The sequence below is a fragment of the Salvia hispanica genome, chromosome 6, assembly GCF_029641045.1.
Source record: "Salvia hispanica isolate PSC_SH4W2 chromosome 6, Shi_PSC_v1, whole genome shotgun sequence".
NCBI lineage: Eukaryota > Viridiplantae > Streptophyta > Magnoliopsida > Lamiales > Lamiaceae > Salvia > Salvia hispanica.
Window position 1 is genome coordinate 28,551,019 of NC_142697.1, and position 19,045 is coordinate 28,570,063.

The 19,045-nt window shown below is 43.6% G+C and overlaps 1 non-coding gene across 1 annotated transcript; it reads left to right on the plus strand.

Annotated features, from left to right (window-relative positions):
- Positions 1–220: 220 nt before the first annotated feature.
- Positions 221–327, plus strand: LOC148923491 (small nucleolar RNA R71). Its single transcript, XR_016133076.1, has one exon. It is a non-coding gene; the product is annotated as a small nucleolar RNA R71 (small nucleolar RNA).
- Positions 328–19,045: the final 18,718 nt, after the last annotated feature.

A 19,045-nucleotide genomic window follows, 5' to 3' on the forward strand; every position in this document is an offset into this window, starting at 1 on the left:
AGCAAAAGAACTTTCTTCGGCCTCTTCTATGGCTGCTACTCTTCTCGTGGCATGCCTTTCCTTCGACCACCCCCGACTGTTGGTGGCGAACTCCTCGATCACCGCCATGGCATCCTCTCCTGTCTTTCTTAGAAATCCTCCATTTGCTCCTGAATCAAGCATAGCACATATTTTTTCATTAAATCCATTATAGAGGATTCCTACCTGATGGTATATGGAAAAACCATGGTTTGGGCACTTTCGAAGAAGAGCTTTGAAACGAGCAAATGCCTCATAGAGGGGCTCGTCATGGCCTTGTGTGAACTGAAAGATCTCACTTTTGAGCTTCAAAATAGTGCCTGGCGGGTAGTATTTGTCGAGGAAGGTAGCTACGATGTCCTTCCATGTGGAGACCTTTTCTGGTGGCATACACTCAAACCACTCCTTAGCAGAATCAATCAATGAGAATGGAAAAAGTCTTACCCGTATGGCATCGTCGTCGACACCATTTAATTTCAGAGTGTTTGCGATTTCCACGAATTTGGAGAGATGATGGTTAGCATCTTCAGTCGCCCTACCTGCAAAAGGAGTTTGCTCGACCCTTTGGATAAGGGGCATGCGTAACTCAAAATTGTTAGCATCAATACGAGGGCCGTTAGGAAAAGTGATCATATTCCCATGATTGAACATGTTCATCACAGGTAATGTTTCTCTGTTCTTCTTTTCCATGGCTTCTCGGGCTGCTCTCTCCGCATCTCTCTCATCCATCAGCAACTTCACCATCTCCTGCAGCTTCTCAATATCTGTTCGGTCACCCATTGTTCCTGATCCTTTTTCACTTCTTATTATTCTACGAGTTCTTTCAAGTTCTAAATCAAGCGGCTCTAAGATGTACTTCCCAGAACGCGTTCGCATACAAAACCTGCAAGACTCGAAAACAAAAAAAAAAAAATTAAAACAAAAAGCAATAAAAATCCAAAGTAGTAAATTATCGTTTGAAGATATCACTCCAAAGTGAATTGTCTTCCCCGGCAACGGCGCCAAAAACTTGATGCACTTTTTATTTGCACTATAAATACCTGCAAGTATACAGAGTAGGTATAGTATAGCAAAAGGTTAGTACCGGGTATCGAACACGGGGAAGATGTACACAAAGTGTCTATCTTCTACTAGAACTCAATTACTATCTGGAGAAACAAGAATTTTTGGAAACTTTTGAAAACAGTAAATATTAAAAACAGTAAACAACTAAATGCAAGCAAATCACGGAGAGAAAAGTATAGAGATAAGGGGAATTCCAGGGATGTGCTTTCACTTTTATGGTTATACAGATTCCAAACTACAATACCCTAGCACAGTTAATACTTCGTAAGGACGAGTCACCTAGCTTATGCTCATGCGATACAAACGTTGATTACTAACATTAGGGTTGTCAATCCTAACACGTAACTTCAAAAAGCTCCTAAGACCCTTGAAAAGTCCTCACTCTCAATTAACAGTGCCGTTTTAAAGGAAGCTAACTGTAGTGTCTACTAAGTGGATCTAACTCGCTAGAACTCTGTCACAGTTATGAAGCAAGTTGTATTGAATCATACATAATTGTGTCACTCAATTATGAAGCATCATGATTAACTTAGGGAAGAAACAAAGTAAAAACAAAACGGATATTAAATAGAAAACGGAATTGTATAACCAAAGTTGCTACTAGCACATCCCTAGAATCCTATGAGTTTAGTTACACATGACTGAATAAACTAAAAACATAGATTGAAGGGAAAACAATTTGAACATAAAACTAAAGCAAATAAAACCCGTAGGTTGAATCCTTGTCGTTCTTGATGTTCTTGAAATCCTTCTCCAACTCCTTGCACAATTGAAGTACTCTAGCTTTTGATCTCTATGAATGTTGCAAGTAGTCACTCTCTTTCTCTATGAATGTGTTCTTGTTGTGTGAAAACTCTCTTTTTGATGAAGCTTGAGGTCCTATTTATAGGGGAAGATTATTCCTCATCATAGAAGGAAAAGATCTTCAAAGTTTGGTAAATCTTGGAGCAAATCTAGGGCTGGTCGGATTCGCCGCCTTTCTCCGGCGGGCCGCCGCACCTTGGCCGGCGGTCGCCGCGTTGGAGTCCAGAGACTCTGACCCTTCGGTGGCGGACCGCCACATGTCCTCCGGCGGTCGCCGGGCGAGACTCTTCTCCTAGCGTAAATTTCCGAGGCGGGCCGCCACATAGCTCTGACTGCCGGGCGCCGGCGGTCGCCGTACAACTTCGCGGCGGTCGCTGGTCGCCGTCTGACTCCAGATTTCCAGACTATGCGTTTTTACTCCCCTTTTCGGCTCAAATATGCACATTTCTCACAAAACACGCCAAAATACCAAAATGTATAGAATATGCAAATAATGGACATGTAGAGTGATTTTGATAACAAAAACGGACCAAATAATGGCCTTAAAACAGTGCAAAATCCGGGCGTATCAGAAGGGAGTAATATTTAATGTGATTCAAAAATCATCTAATGAATATATATGAAATACAATTAAAATTAGAAAATTAATTCTCAAATAAAACAATTTTTAATTTGGAGTACTACAATTTAATAAAATAAATTTAAAAATACATTTAAAAAAAATAATTTAATTTATGGGTTACCCAACCTAGCTTGGGCTAGATTGAGTCTAAATTTATAGAAAGAAAATGCAGCCCAATCTAGCTAGTCATGGACCTAGGTCTAGAATGGTTTGGGCATGCGCCGCCAATTGACAACTCCTAAAAGGATGTAATGTGATGGTTATTTTTGCATTAAAATATGACATTGATCAAGTTTCAATAGCTATTCTTAATTTTATTTTATTTTTGATAAAAAGAAAAATGCTTAAGCCAGGCAAGCAAAGGGAAACAACCCTCAAACCACAAGAACAAAACACACCCAAACTAACACCAAAAGTAAAGAAAAGCTAAAAAGTAAAAACATCTATACCAGGGCTCTAGTCTCTAGGATTCAAAACCAAACACCAACCCAAAAATGTTTACATATTGTTAATGATTTTGGACTTTTGTATACTCCCTCCGTCCCAAGGTATTAGACCAACTTTACTTTTTGGGATGTCCCAACATATTAGACTCATTTCCTTTTTTAGCAAAAAGCATCTATTTTATTTTATTCTCCACCTACTTTTTTCTCTCTTCTCTCCCCTACTTTTTCCCTTTCTCATACTTTACTCTCTCCACTTTTACTATTTAAATATCAATTCCTTAAATCATGTGCCCAAAAGAAGTGAGTCTAATACTCCGGGACGGAGGAAGTATAATTTAGTGGGCAGAAAGTAACTCTCGATTATTTTTTTCTATGTGATTAATTATACACATTAATATGGCTTTGGTCAATATAGTACTCCTCCGTACGGCGGTAGTTAAGTCATTTCATTTTCTGCACTCGTTTCAGAAAATTGATAAAAAATAGTTAAAGTGTAGATAAAATAAAGTAGGTGACATAATAAGGTAGATAAGAGTCTTCATTGCAGTAGGTTTATTACTTCATTCCGGTACGTAGTACCTTGAAACTACATTATGTTTTTACTTACTTCCAGTAGGTTTTGAAATAATTCAACACATGCTTCATTCGAATTCATTGAGCTGGATTTTTACTTACTCCTAGTATTTCAACTAAGTCTTGGGGCATTTATGTTTAATAGGTATTTGGGCTGGACTATACTAGTTATGAGTTGGGCTGAAGTTTTGATTAAGTTTGGGCCTACAAATTGAATAATAAACTTGGTCGGGATTAAATCTTAGAAAATTGATTTATTATCATGTAAATCAAGCTTAAAATTAGGTTTAATTGTGTAATATCAGGTTTTAATCGTGTAATTGTCAACCCATATTATATCGTATCATCAAAGAATTTGGGTCGTATTCAGATTTCAAGGTAGTGTTAGGTTTGGTATACTGAAAAGCATGTTTCGAGCAAGTTTGCGCACTGAGAGTCTTGCTTGTAAACGAAAAACACTACAATCGACTTTTAACCCGATTCGGTATTATTCGAGCAGTTTCGCAATAATAGAATCAGTATATTTTACATTGTGTTTGCTTGTGCATTTATAAGATGTTTTATAAACATTTAAATGTATAAGAAGCAAACAAAGACAAGTCTTTTGCTTAGTAGACTGGTTATGGTGTTGTCCACTTATGGTAACTACAGTCGGTTCCATGCAATGCTTTGTAAAAGAAAAAGAAGAAATTCACAACCTATATAGGTTTTGGCTACCTATCACGAAAGGTTGCAATGTCAGTCCGATTATTTCTAAGCCTTATTGAAATTAGATGACGTTGGTGTGATATAGCACTGAATGGATCTAACAGCAAGACGTGTCTTTATGCTATCTACTGAGAGACTAGGTCTTGATAAACTACTATTTCTTAATCTATATACATTAGCATTGAGCATACGGTATTGATTCTGCACTACTTTGACTTATCAAATGGTGCGGGTTTTTTGCAAAACAATAATCCTGATATATTGGTTCGTGGTGATTAATATCTAGCGGTGCTAGGATTACTATTATGTTGAATCGCGCGCGAGGTGAGTCTCGTTTGATAATGTCCTCAAGAGGAGCTCGAACAAGGTTTTATTATTCGGAAACTGGCCAGTTGGAATTTAATTATTCCACGAATAATAAATAAGTATTTCTTGCTAAGTCCACTCTTTGAATTAATAAGATGTTAATTAATTAAGTCCATAGTAGACTTCAATTAATTAATGGAAACCCGAATTACTTGTAATTTCGGATTTGGATGGGTTGTGCAATATTATTTGTGTAGTGGATGCTAATAATATTCTAATATAAGCTTTTATTAAATTGTGAGTTCAATTTAATTTGTAAAAAGCTAATTGGGTGAGGCCATATCCAAACCTCTATAGATCTCTGACTGGGCCCAAATATGAACTTAATATAAATATAAGACTAAAGGAGAGATAGAATGAATTAATTTGTACTACTCCCTCTGTCCCGCTTAAGATGACACGTTTTCCTTTTTAGTTTGTCCCAACTAAGATGACACATTTTCTTTTTTGGTAACTTTCTCTCTCCAATTAATACACTCAACCACTTTTTCTCACTCCTATTAAAATATTCATCTTTTTTTATCTCTCTACTTTAATACTTACACCCATCTTCTCTCTCTTCAATTAAACACTTTAACCTATAACTCCTAAAATCTCATGCCGGCTAAGCAATGTGTCATCTTAGCCGGGACGGAGGGAGTAGTAATTTTCGTCCCCCTCTATTTTTAGAAGAGCTCGAAAATTCCCCCAGCTCTCCTCCGTGAGAAAGTTCTGTTTTCTTTATTTGAGTCCTAGTGTTCTGCTAAGATCAGCCCACACTGATTTCGGAATGCAGTCCGGGAACCAATTAGAAGATCTGTGGTCTAGTATTGAAGATCATCACGTGGAGAAAGTGCTAGCAATCGATGATTCTTTGGAGAATCAAATCGGTAACTCTAAATCGTAGTATTCATGTTTAGGATTTATATTATTTGAGCATGAATTATTTGCGTTCTAGCCTGCAATTCTGTGTTAACGTGTGAATTGATTGATCCCATAATCTGTCAAATAGATCATACGTCTGATTAATTTGATTTGTACAAGTCTTCCGTTGTGCAAGGGATTCAAACCCCAGCAATTGGTATAAGAGCCAATTTTTTACTCTGATTATATGGATTAATTCATATTACGTGAATTGTTTGAATGCATGAATTTATTCGTTATGTGTTTCGTTAGATGTTTGTTGTTTTATTTGTTAATTAAAACAACGAACGACGAAGAACACAATAACTGAATTGAATTGCTCGCTGCAATAATTCGACAATTCCATGTAATCAATTAAACTTTTTTTGACTTCTAATTTGCCTAGGACGCCAATATAGTGATTACTTGGTTGAATTAATTATTGATCTTCCTTTAGTATCCATATGTCTAGTTGGGTATTGCATGGTATGAAACCCTTTGGGGCGTGGAGTAGAACCGCGATGGTGCTGGGCAATTTTGTTCCGGCAGGCCAGGTGCGGCTAAGGGCTGAACTCCAGCAGCTCCGATGCCTGCGTGCGGCGGAGAAGACAATCCAATCGAGTGGGAGCCCTTCGTGTGCAGTTTCCCAGACTCGAGATGGACAACGCTGAAGCAATATGAGCTCTGTGTGCACGGGGCAGCAGCCGCTGCGAAGGCGACGTCGACACAGCAGCAGTGGCAGCGGCAGCGATGGGTGCGACAATGCAGCGACTCGAACGACTAGCTGTGACGCTGGGCAGGCGATCAGCGAGCAGAGGCGATGCAGCGGTGACGAGGACGACGAAGTTTGAGTGGGAGTGCGACGGCGCAAGATTAGGGTCCCCATTCTCGTGACTTCGCTTTCCAAATTTAGTTTAGGGTTTCCTAACCCTTGGAATTATTTTTGGAAAGTATTCAAGATTAATTTGAAAATAAAATTTGAATATATCTTTTGTGGATTTTATATATTATATGAGATTTAATTTTGAATTAAATCATGGATTAATTAGATTTTTTCCTTATTTATGGATTTAATTCATAGATGAATTCTAGTTATATTTGGAAAAATGACAATCTAGTTTTTATTTATATCCTATGAATTTATATGGATTTATTCATATATGAGTTGTAGATGGATTTGGATAATAATAATAATATTGTACTTTATTCTTATCTTATGAATTTATATGGATTTATTCATATATGAGTTCTAGATGGATGTGAATGGTGTTAATATAATATTATATAATTCTATGGATTTATATGGATTTCCTCTGAGTTAAATCCTAGATGGACTAGGATTAATATTAATATTAATTTATTTTTATCCTATGGATTTGACTAGATATAATTCTATTAAGACAAATCCTAGATGCATTAGAATAAACATTAATCCGGGTTATCCTTATCTTTTGGATTTATATCCTAGATAGATTAGGATAAAGATGATATATAAGAAAAGGGATATGATTAGGTCCATAAGTGAAATTCTATCAAAAATCAAAGCAAATCTCAGCAATTGGATCCTGTGATGTAACCGTTAGATTAATGCAACGTGTCATCTAATAATGTAGATTGTGTAGCCTAATAATGTAGCTTGGCTAATAATGTAACGCGCTTTAGTCTAATAATGCAGATTGTGTCATCTAATAATGTAGCACAGTTAATAATGTAACGCTTTTAGTATAATAATGTAGCTCGGATATTATGATCACAACCATCCAATCTAAGAATCCAAGGGTTGAGATTTGCTTTGATTTTTGACAGAATTTGCCTTATGGACCATAGTGCATCCCTATAAGAAAATCTTTATTTAATTGGATTAATTGGATAAATTTTTGATATATTTTAGATGTTTGATCTACATCCCACTTATGATAATATATAAATAGTTAAAAAAATATTGAGTAAAATAAGCTTGCACAATGTGTGACTTACTAATATTAAAAAAAAAAAGTGAAAATTGGGATTTATATTGAGAGATTAATTTTTCATATTAAAGTTATACTCCCTTCGTCCCGCTTTAGCAGTCCCATTGACTTTTCTGCACTCGTTTTGTAAAAATGATAATAAATAGTTAAAGTGGAGAAATAATAAAGTAAAAATGAGAATAATGTAGATAAGATCTATTTTTTACTTTATTATTTCTCCACTTTAACTATTTATTATCATTTTTACAAAACGAGTGCAGAAAAGTCAATGGGACTGCTAAAGCGGGACGGAGGGAGTAACTCTGTTTCATAATTTTTATTTAATCTTGGATTCTATGCTGTAATGTCTAGCTCGACCACAATATGAAATCTATCATAAATATGTGCAAGTTCACATTAAAATAAAAGCAAAAGAGGTTTTCCATTATTATACGTAACAAATTTACTAACATTCATTAGTACTGTAAATTAAATACATTTACCTTAATTGCACTTACATGATCTCGTAAACATGCTCTTTCACGTGGTAAAGGTACTTATCATTACATAAGACAAACTTATACACCTTGTCTTAATTAAGAATGGAAGATAATGCTGTAATTAATGTAATTAATGAAAATTTGATGTGGCTTTTTGATACGAGCAGCCCCGTAACATCGGCTATGGAGAAGGAGAGTATGAGCGAGCAGGACGAGACAGAGGCTGACGTGGTGCCGAAGGCAAGAGTAACGGAGCATGGTAGAGGAACTGGAGACGCTACGAACACAAGGGTGTTGAGGCCGCGAGAAAAGCTGAAGCAGCCGAGCAAATTCAAGAGCTGAAGAGAGTCAGACGCTGCTGTTAGAATTTGCTCTGTTTTTTTTTTTATTATTTTTGCTTTGATTTTATTTTGAACTCTTATTTAAATTATTGTTGAGTCGGGCCGAAACTATAAGCCCCATTCGGGTTTTCTTTACGGTTCTTTCCAGAATGCCTAAGTTAGGTCGAACCGTCCTAGGGTCCTTAGTCTATAAATAGGGTATTTCGTTCAATAACTTTTTCTCCATGAATGAAATATTTTACGAGAGGTCCATGACCGACCCTACCACCACAGAGGCCAAGGGCGTGGCAGGACAAACAGGGATGGTCGTGGAGACCGTTTTGGTGAAGTTTTTTATCCGAACCGTGGGAGACGGAACCGTCAGCGGCGTGGTGATGCGGAGTTCAGGCAGGGTCGTCGTCGGGATAACTGGGACCCCCCTCCCTATAGGCAAGACGATTGGGGTGACGATGATGGGTATGATGAGCGTGCCCTCACTTGTTGGGATCCACCACTTCGGCGCAACCGTTACGATCGCCCATCCGATGATCATTCGAAGGGCGTGAAAATGGATGCACCACATTTTGATGGCTCAGATGCACCCAATTGGATTTCCCGAGTACAATATTATTTTGATCATAAGCGTATACCTGAGGCGGAGCGTCTACATTATGTTGTCATGTTGTTTGACCCACCAGCTTTAGAGTGGATTTTCAACTATAGAGCCAACAATGGGTTTGTTACTTGGCATAATTTTTTGGAGGATGTCCGTTATCGCTTTGACCCACAAAGCTTTAGGAATTACACAGGGTTGATCGCTAAATTGGTACAAACGACTACAGTGGCAGACTACCATCCAACGTTCGAACGCTATCTGAACCGAGTAGAGGACTTAACTGAGTCTGCTTTGATCCCAATCTTTGTCCAAGGGCTCAAACAACCTTTACAAGAGAAGGTAGAGTTGCAGCATCCCACATCCTTGGCAGAGGCGATGGCGTTGGCACTACGTCTGGCGGCGACTCAGGAGGAGCGCCAACAACAGCCATCTTCTTTCTCCAGCCATCTTCTTTCTCCAGAGTTCAGCCACACTGCAGGGAACACCTGCCGTTCCTAGTGGTCCGCATAACCAGGCTCAGCAACCGGAAGGACAGGGTCGTGGAGTAGACAGACCGCGGGTACAGCCGATCCTGGTCTCTAATGCGGAAAAATCGGAAAGGTCTCGCCGTAACCTTTGTTGGCATTGCCCTGAGAAGTGGGTACCGGGACATGTCTGCAAGGTGAAACTTCTCTGTTATATTGATGATGACCTTGACGAGACACACAAGGATGACTCGGGGGAAGGTTTTCCCACCGACGAAGTAATCACAGCAGATTTGTCACATCTGCACGCGTTGGATGGCAAGGGCAGCTCGAAACCTTTTATGGTGCAGGGCAGCGTGGGGCAAACTGCCATGCAGGTGTTAATCGACACGGGCGCGACACTAGACTTCCTCCACCCAAGGATTGCGGAGAAGTTACAGCTGGAGCTCACGCCTATTCGACCGTTTCGTGTGCTTGTAGGTAACGGCGCTTCGTTGCTTTGTAATCATATTTCTCGTGGGACAAAATTAACTATGCAGGGTACTTTATTCTTGGTGGATCTTCATATACTTGCACACCATGGGCCGGACGTTATATTGGGGATGAAATGGCTAGAATCATTGGGGAAAATTTCAGCGGATTTTGTTGCGAAGACGTTGGAATTTAATATGGACGGACAGGCAGTTTCGTTGCGAGGCATGATGCCGGGGCCCAAGCAAATTTCTCTGCACTCTTTATCTGTGTTGACAGCGACTGCGGCAGAACATGAATTTTACGAGATTGTGCCTTTCGACAGCAATATGGGGCTCACGGACAGCAGCACGCCGGATGATTTCCCGGCTGATTTGCCATCGGAGATTTTGACTGTTTTGCAGGGCTACCGTTCAGTGTTTGACCAGCCGCCTGGCTTGCCCCCCTCGCGTAATTTTGATCATCGGATTCATCTTTTGCCTACCACAAGACCAGTTAATGTACGCCCATATAGATACCCATACTTTCAAAAGGCGGAAATTGAGAAACAAGTGCGCGATATGTTGGAACAGGGGATTATTAGGCACAGTCAGAGCCCTTTCTCCTCTCCTGTCTTGTTGATTCGTAAGAAAGACGGCACATTCCGATTTTGCATCGACTATCGCGCCCTAAACAACGCGACTGTCCCAGATCACTTTCCTATCCCTACTGCCGATGAATTATTTGACGAACTGGGTAAAGCAAAGTATTTTACCAAGCTCGATCTTCGCTCAGGATACCATCAACTCCGAATGCATGAGGCGGATATTTTTAAAACGGCTTTCAGAACTCACGAAGGCCATTTTGAATTTCTAGTAATGCCGTTCGGTCTCACGAATGCGCCCTCCACATTCCAAGCAGCCATGAATGCTATTTTCCGGCCATTACTCCGTCAATGTGTCATTGTTTTCTTTGACGATATTCTAGTCTACAGCCCAACTCTTGAGTTACACGGGGAGCATTTGGCGGCGGTTTTGGAGTTGCTCCGTTCGAATAATTTTTTTGTGAAGCTTTCTAAATGCTCTTTTTGCAGTCTGACGGTGGAGTATTTGGGACACTTAATTTCAGATGGGCAGCTCAAGGCGGACCCCGCAAAGTTAGATGCGATGACGGCTTGGCCTACGCCAAAAACGGTTAAACAGTTAAGGGGTTTCTTGGGACTGACAGGATATTACCGCAGATTCGTCGAACGTTATGCCATGGTAGCCGCGCCTCTCACTGATCTCCTGAAAAAAGAGGCTTTCGTGTGGTCCGATGGGGCAGAGACCGCTTTTGTGACGTTGAAGAAAGCTATGACTTCTGCCCCGGTATTACGTCTCCCAGATTTTGAATTGCAGTTTTGCGTGGAAACTGACGCGTCGGATGCGAGCATCGACGCTGTATTGATGCAAAAAAATCACCCTATTGCATTCTTTAGCAAGAAGTTGGGCCCCCGTCGCAGGGTCGCCTCGACATATCATAAGGAGCTCTATGCAATTGTGGAAGCCGTGCAAAAGTGGCGCCAATATCTTTTGGGCAGAGAATTCGTTATTAGAACAGATCAGAAAAGTCTCAAGGAGTTATTACAACAAGTGATTCAAACACCAGATCAACAACTATACGTCCGGAAGCTTATGGGATACAGGTTTGTGATCGAATATAAGCGGGGAATTACAAATACAGCTGCTGATGCGTTGTCCCGTCAACATGAATCTGAGGGGACCCAGCCCGAGGGGGTGGTGCTGGATGTTTCGTGCGATGAGCAGCCGCCCGCAGCACAGGCCCAAGATGGAGAGCAGTTTTTCGTTATTGCGGCGAAACCAATTCCGGACGTGATGCGGCTGCTGCGGGACGAGACGGCGACGCTGCCCGATCTGGTGGAATTGGCGACTAAAATCAGAGAGGGTAAGGCCCCTTCTCATTTGGCGTGGGCAGACGGGTTGATTTATTTTAATCGCAGAGTGTTGGTAAGCACGAATTCCAGCGCAAAGCGACCCTTATTGGAGGAACATCATAGTTCGCCGCTTGCGGGCCACCCTGGCCATGAGAGGACGTTTCGTCTGTTAGCGGCTGGTTTCTTTTGGCCAAAGATGCGTAAAGATGTGAAAAGTTTTGTGGAGGAATGTGTGGTGTGTCAGTCCACGAAATACTCAACTCGGAAACCGGCCGGGTTACTACAACCTCTTCCAGTTCCGTCGCAGGTTTGGGAAGATGTTTCTATGGACTTCATCATAGGATTGCCTCAATCCCGGGGCTATACATCGATAATGGTGGTGGTGGATAGGCTTTCTAAGTATGCCCATTTTGTGCCTCTACCCACTAGATTTGACGCTCTCCGGGTAGCTCAGTTATTTGTGAACACGGTTGTCCGTCACCATGGGTTCCCGAAGACTTTAGTGTCGGATAGAGACTCGGTATTCCTTAATGCAACTTGGGATGAAATGATGCGTCTGAGCGGTACTAAACTCAACTTCTCTACAGCTTACCATCCTCAGTCAGATGGTCAAACTGAGGTTCGCAACAGGGGTTTGGAACAATATTTGCGAGCATTCACTGCGGACAAGCCTTCCAAATGGGCAAATTTTCTGCCGTGGGCTGAATTAGCTTTAAACTGCTTTCATCACTCTGGGTTAGGGACGTCGCCCTACAGAGCTCTATATGGCAGGGATCCGCCTTTACTTGTGGCAGCCCCGCCGTCAGCCAAGACCCCCCCTAATGTAGTCGAGATGATCAAACAACGAGGGGAGTTGCTTGTTACCTTACGTCGCAACCTCCAGCGGGCGCAACAGAAGATGACAGATGTAGCTAACCGCCATCGCCGGCACGTCGAATTCGAAGTTCATGATTTAGTGTGGTTGAAGCTGCAGCCATACCGCCAACATTCAGTAGCAAAACCGTTGTCCGCCAAGCTGGCACGCCGATTTTATGGGCCCTTTGAGATTCTGGAAAGAATAGGGCCGGTAGCATACAAATTGCGTCTGCCGGATGGTAGCAGAATTCACAATGTTTTTCATGTGAGTCTCTTGCGGGAGTTTATTGCAGGAACAGGGGATGTGGATGGAGTTAAGCTGCCACCAGAATTTGTGAATGGCAGACCGGTGGCACGTCCGGTGGCTTTTGTGGATGAGAGAGTTAGTTGGCGCGAGGGCAAGCCGGAGAAGCAGGTCCTCGTGCGGTGGGAAGATGACGAAACCTTGCCGACTTGGGAGCCGTTGGAGGCAATGGGCCAGAAATTTCCAGATATTCACCTTGAGGTCAAGGCGAGCCTTAACGGAGGGGGGGTTGATACGAGCAGCCCCGTAACATCGGCTATGGAGAAGGAGAGTATGAGCGAGCAGGACGAGACAGAGGCTGACGTGGTGCCGAAGGCAAGAGTAACGGAGCACGGTAGAGGAACTGGAGACGCTACGAACACAAGGGTGTTGAGGCCGCGAGAAAAGCTGAAGCAGCCGAGCAAATTCAAGAGCTGAAGAGAGTCAGACGCTGCTGTTAGAATTTGCTCTGTTTTTTTTTATTATTTTTGCTTTGATTTTATTTTGAACTCTTATTTAAATTATTGTTGAGTCGGGCCGAAACTATAAGCCCCATTCGGGTTTTCTTTACGGTTCTTTCCCGAATGCCTAAGTTAGGTCGAACCGTCCTAGGGTCCTTAGTCTATAAATAGGGTATTTCGTTCAATAACTTTTTCTCCATGAATGAAATATTTTACCTATAACCTAACGTGTGTTAAAAGAACTTCTTCAAATTCTCGCTGTGAAACGGAATACGTCCGCCAAACAGCAGATTCGTGATTGAATTCTCGAGATTGTCGAGGGTTTGATTAGCGTCTACCCACGAGAAGAGAGATAACCGATTAGTTGGGGAGAACGTCTCCAACAACTGGTGCTTTCATCCCGTACTCAGTACCATCAGCAAACCGCCATCCGATGGCGTCAGAAATACCTGGACGTGAGGCAACGCCGGCGCTGAACTTTGGGCCGACACGCCAGCAGCACAATGGTGCGATTGGGAGTACATCCGCAGCGGCAGACCCAATCACGCTAGGGTTTGAGAAATTGAATTCCCGTTTTGATAGTTTGGACCGTAGGGTGGAGAATTTAGAACGACCGCCGGAACACCATTTGGATGGCCATGATTCTGAACTTGACGAGGACGATCATGAGTGGGAGGATTACCGCCGACACGATCGTCGGGTACGAGAGGCCCATGACCGACCCTACCACCACAGAGGCCGAGGGCGTGGCAGGACAAACAGGGATGGTCGTGGAGACCGTTTTGGTGAAGTTTTTTATCCGAACCGTGGGGGACGGAACCGTCAACGGCGTGGTGATGCGGAGTTCAGGCAGGGTCGTCGTCGGGATAACTGGGACCCCCCTCCCTATAGGCAAGACGATTGGGGTGACGATGATGGGTATGATGAGCGTGCCCTCACTTGTTGGGATCCACCACTTCGGCGCAACCGTTACGATCGCCCATCCGATGATCATTCGAAGGGCGTGAAAATGGATGCACCACATTTTGATGGCTCAGATGCACCCAATTGGATTTCCCGAGTACAATATTATTTTGATCATAAGCGTATACCTGAGGCGGAGCGTCTACATTATGTTGTCATGTTGTTTGACCCACCAGCTTCAGAGTGGATTTTCAACTATAGAGCCAACAATGGGTTTGTTACTTGGCATAATTTTTTGGAGGATGTTCGTTATCGCTTTGACCCACAAAGCTTTAGGAATTACACAGGGTTGATCGCTAAATTGGTACAAACGACTACAGTGGCAGACTACCATCCAACGTTCGAACGCTATCTGAACCGAGTAGAGGACTTAACTGAGTCTGCTTTGATCCCAATCTTTGTCCAAGGGCTCAAACAACCTTTACAAGAGAAGGTAGAGTTGCAGCATCCCACATCCTTGGCAGAGGCGATGGCGTTGGCACTACGTCTGGCGGCGACTCAGGAGGAGCGCCAACAACAACCATCTTCTTTCTCCAGCCATCTTCTTTCTCCAGAGTTCAGCCACACTGCAGGGAACACCTGCCGTTCCTAGTGGTCCGCATAACCAGGCTCAGCAACCGGAAGGACAGGGTCGTGGAGTAGACAGACCGCGGGTACAGCCGATCCTGGTCTCTAATGTGGAAAAATCGGAAAGGTCTCGCCGTAACCTTTGTTGGCATTGCCCTGAGAAGTGGGTACCGGGACATGTCTGCAAGGTGAAACTTCTCTGTTATATTGATGATGACCTTGACGAGACACACAAGGATGACTCGGGGGAAGGTTTTCCCACCGACGAAGTAATCACAGCAGATTTGTCACATCTGCACGCGTTGGATGGCAAGGGCAGCTCGAAACCTTTTATGGTGCAGGGCAGCGTGGGGCAAACTGCCGTGCAGGTGTTAATCGACACGGGCTCGACACTAGACTTCCTCCACCCAAGGATTGCGGAGAAGTTACAGCTGGAGCTCACGCCTATTCGACCGTTTCGTGTGCTTGTAGGTAACGGCGCTTCGTTGCTTTGTAATCATATTTCTCGTGGGACAAAATTAACTATGCAGGGTACTTTATTCTTGGTGGATCTTCATATACTTGCACACCATGGGCCGGACGTTATATTGGGGATGAAATGGCTAGAATCATTGGGGAAAATTTCAGCGGATTTTGTTGCGAAGACGTTGGAATTTAATATGGACGGACAGGCAGTTTCGTTGCGAGGCATGATGCCGGGGCCCAAGCAAATTTCTTTGCACTCTTTATCTGTATTGACAGCGACTGCGGCAGAACATGAATTTTATGAGATTGTGCCTTTCGACAGCAATATGGGGCTCACGGACAGCAGCACGACGGATGATTTCCCGGCTGATTTGCCATCGGAGATTTTGACTGTTTTGCAGGGCTACCGTTCAGTGTTTGACCAGCCGCCTGGCTTGCCCCCCTCGCGTAATTTTGATCATCGGATTCATCTTTTGCCTACCACAAGACCAGTTAATGTACGCCCATATAGATACCCATACTTTCAAAAGGCGGAAATTGAGAAACAAGTGCGCGATATGTTGGAACAGGGGATTATTAGGCACAGTCAGAGCCCTTTCTCCTCTCCTGTCTTTTTGATTCGTAAGAAAGACGGCACATTCCGATTTTGCATCGACTATCGCGCCCTAAACAACGCGACTGTCCCAGATCACTTTCCTATCCCTACTGCCGATGAATTATTTGACGAACTGGGTAAAGCAAAGTATTTTACCAAGCTCGATCTTCGCTCAGGATACCATCAACTCCGAATGCATGAGGCGGATATTTTTAAAACGGCTTTCAGAACTCACGAAGGCCATTTTGAATTTCTAGTAATGCCGTTCGGTCTCACGAATGCGCCCTCCACATTCCAAGCAGCCATGAATGCTATTTTCCGGCCATTACTCCGTCAATGTGTCATTGTTTTCTTTGACGATATTCTAGTCTACAGCCCAACTCTTGAGTTACACGGGGAGCATTTGGCGGCGGTTTTGGAGTTGCTCCGTTCGAATAATTTTTTTGTGAAGCTTTCTAAATGCTCTTTTTGCAGTCTGACGGTGGAGTATTTGGGACACTTAATTTCAGATGGGCAGCTCAAGGCGGACCCCGCAAAGTTAGATGCGATGACGGCTTGGCCTACGCCAAAAACGGTTAAACAGTTAAGGGGTTTCTTGGGACTGACAGGATATTACCGCAGATTCGTCGAACGTTATGCCATGGTAGCCGCGCCTCTCACTGATCTCCTGAAAAAAGAGGCTTTCGTGTGGTCCGATGGGGCAGAGACCGCTTTTGTGACGTTGAAGAAAGCTATGACTTCTGCCCCGGTATTACGTCTTCCAGATTTTGAATTGCAGTTTTGCGTGGAAACTGACGCGTCGGATGCGGGCATCGACGCTGTATTGATGCAAAAAAATCACCCTATTGCATTCTTTAGCAAGAAGTTGGGCCCCCGTCGCAGGGTCGCCTCGACATATCATAAGGAGCTCTATGCAATTGTGGAAGCCGTGCAAAAGTGGCGCCAATATCTTTTGGGCAGAGAATTCGTTATTAGAACAGATCAGAAAAGTCTCAAGGAGTTATTACAACAAGTGATTCAAACACCAGATCAACAACTATACGTCCGGAAGCTTATGGGATACAGGTTTGTGATCGAATATAAGCGGGGAATTACAAATACAGCTGCTGATGCGTTGTCCCGTCAACATGAATCTGAGGGGACCCAGCCCGAGGGGGTGGTGCTGGATGTTTCGTGCGATGAGCAGCCGCCCGCAGCACAGGCCCAAGATGGAGAGCAGTTTTTCGTTATTGCGGCGAAACCAATTCCGGACGTGATGCGGCTGCTGCGGGACGAGACGGCGACGCTGCCCGATCTGGTGGAATTGGCGACTAAAATCAGAGAGGGTAAGGCCCCTTCTCATTTGGCGTGGGCAGACGGGTTGATTTATTTTAATCGCAGAGTGTTGGTAAGCACGAATTCCAGCGCAAAGCGACCCTTATTGGAGGAACATCATAGTTCGCCGCTTGCGGGCCACCCTGGCCATGAGAGGACGTTTCGTCTGTTAGCGGCTGGTTTCTTTTGGCCAAAGATGCGTAAAGATGTGAAAAGTTTTGTGGAGGAATGTGTGGTGTGTCAGTCCACGAAATACTCAACTCGGAAACCGGCCGGGTTACTGCAACCTCTTCCAGTTCCGTCGCAGGTTTGGGAAGATGTTTCTATGGACTTCATCACAGGATTGCCTCAATCCCGGGGCTATACATCGATAATGGTGGTGGTGGATAGGCTTTCTAAGTATGCCCATTTTGCGCCTCTACCCACTAGATTTGACGCTCTCCGGGTAGCTCAGTTATTTGTGAACACGGTTGTCCGTCACCATGGGTTCCCGAAGACTTTAGTGTCGGATAGAGACTCGGTATTCCTTAATGCAACTTGGGAGGAAATGATGCGTCTGAGCGGTACTAAACTCAACTTCTCTACAGCTTACCATCCTCAGTCAGATGGTCAAACTGAGGTTCGCAACAGGGGTTTGGAACAATATTTGCGAGCATTCACTGCGGACAAGCCTTCCAAATGGGCAAATTTTCTGCCGTGGGCTGAATTAGCTTTAAACTGCTTTCATCACTCTGGGTTAGGGACGTCGCCCTACAGAGCTCTATATGGCAGGGATCCGCCTTTACTTGTGGCAGCCCCGCCGTCAGCCAAGACCTCCCCTAATGTAGTCGAGATGATCAAACAACGAGGGGAGTTGCTTGTTACCTTACGTCGCAACCTCCAGCGGGCGCAACAGAAGATGACAGATGTAGCTAACCGCCATCGCCGGCACGTCGAATTCGAAGTTCATGATTTAGTGTGGTTGAAGCTGCAGCCATGCTACCAACATTCAGTAGCAAAACCGTTGTCCGCCAAGCTGGCACGCCGATTTTATGGGCCCTTTGAGATTCTGGAAAGAATAGGGCCGGTAGCATACAAATTGCGTCTGCCGGATGGTAGCAGAATTCACAATGTTTTTCATGTGAGTCTCTTGCGGGAGTTTATTGCAGGAACAGGGGATGTGGATGGAGTTAAGCTGCCACCAGAATTTGTGAATGGCAGACCGGTGGCACGTCCGGTGGCTTTTGTGGATGAGAGAGTTAGTTGGCGCGAGGGCAAGCCGGAGAAGCAGGTCCTCGTGCGGTGGGAAGATGACGAAACCTTGCCGACTTGGGAGCCGTTGGAGGCAATGGGCCAGAAATTTCCAGATATTCACCTTGAGGTCAAGGCGAGCCATAACGGAGGGGGGGTTGATACGAGCAGCCCCGTAACATCGGCTATGGAGAAGGAGAGTATGAGCGAGCAGGACGAGACAGAGGCTGACGTGGTGCCGAAGGCAAGAGTAACGGAGCACGGTAGAGGAACTGGAGACGCTACGAACACAAGGTTGTTGAGGCCGCGAGAAAAGCTGAAGCAGCCGAGCAAATTCAAGAGCTGAAGAGAGTCAGACGCTGCTGTTAGAATTTGCTCTGTTTTTTTTTTATTATTTTTGCTTTGATTTTATTTTGAACTCTTATTTAAATTATTGTTGAGTCGGGCCGAAACTATAAGCCCCATTCGGGTTTTCTTTACGGTTCTTTCCCGAATGCCTAAGTTAGGTCGAACCGTCCTAGGGTCCTTAGTCTATAAATAGGGTATTTCGTTCAATAACTTTTTCTCCATGAATGAAATATTTTACCTATAACCTA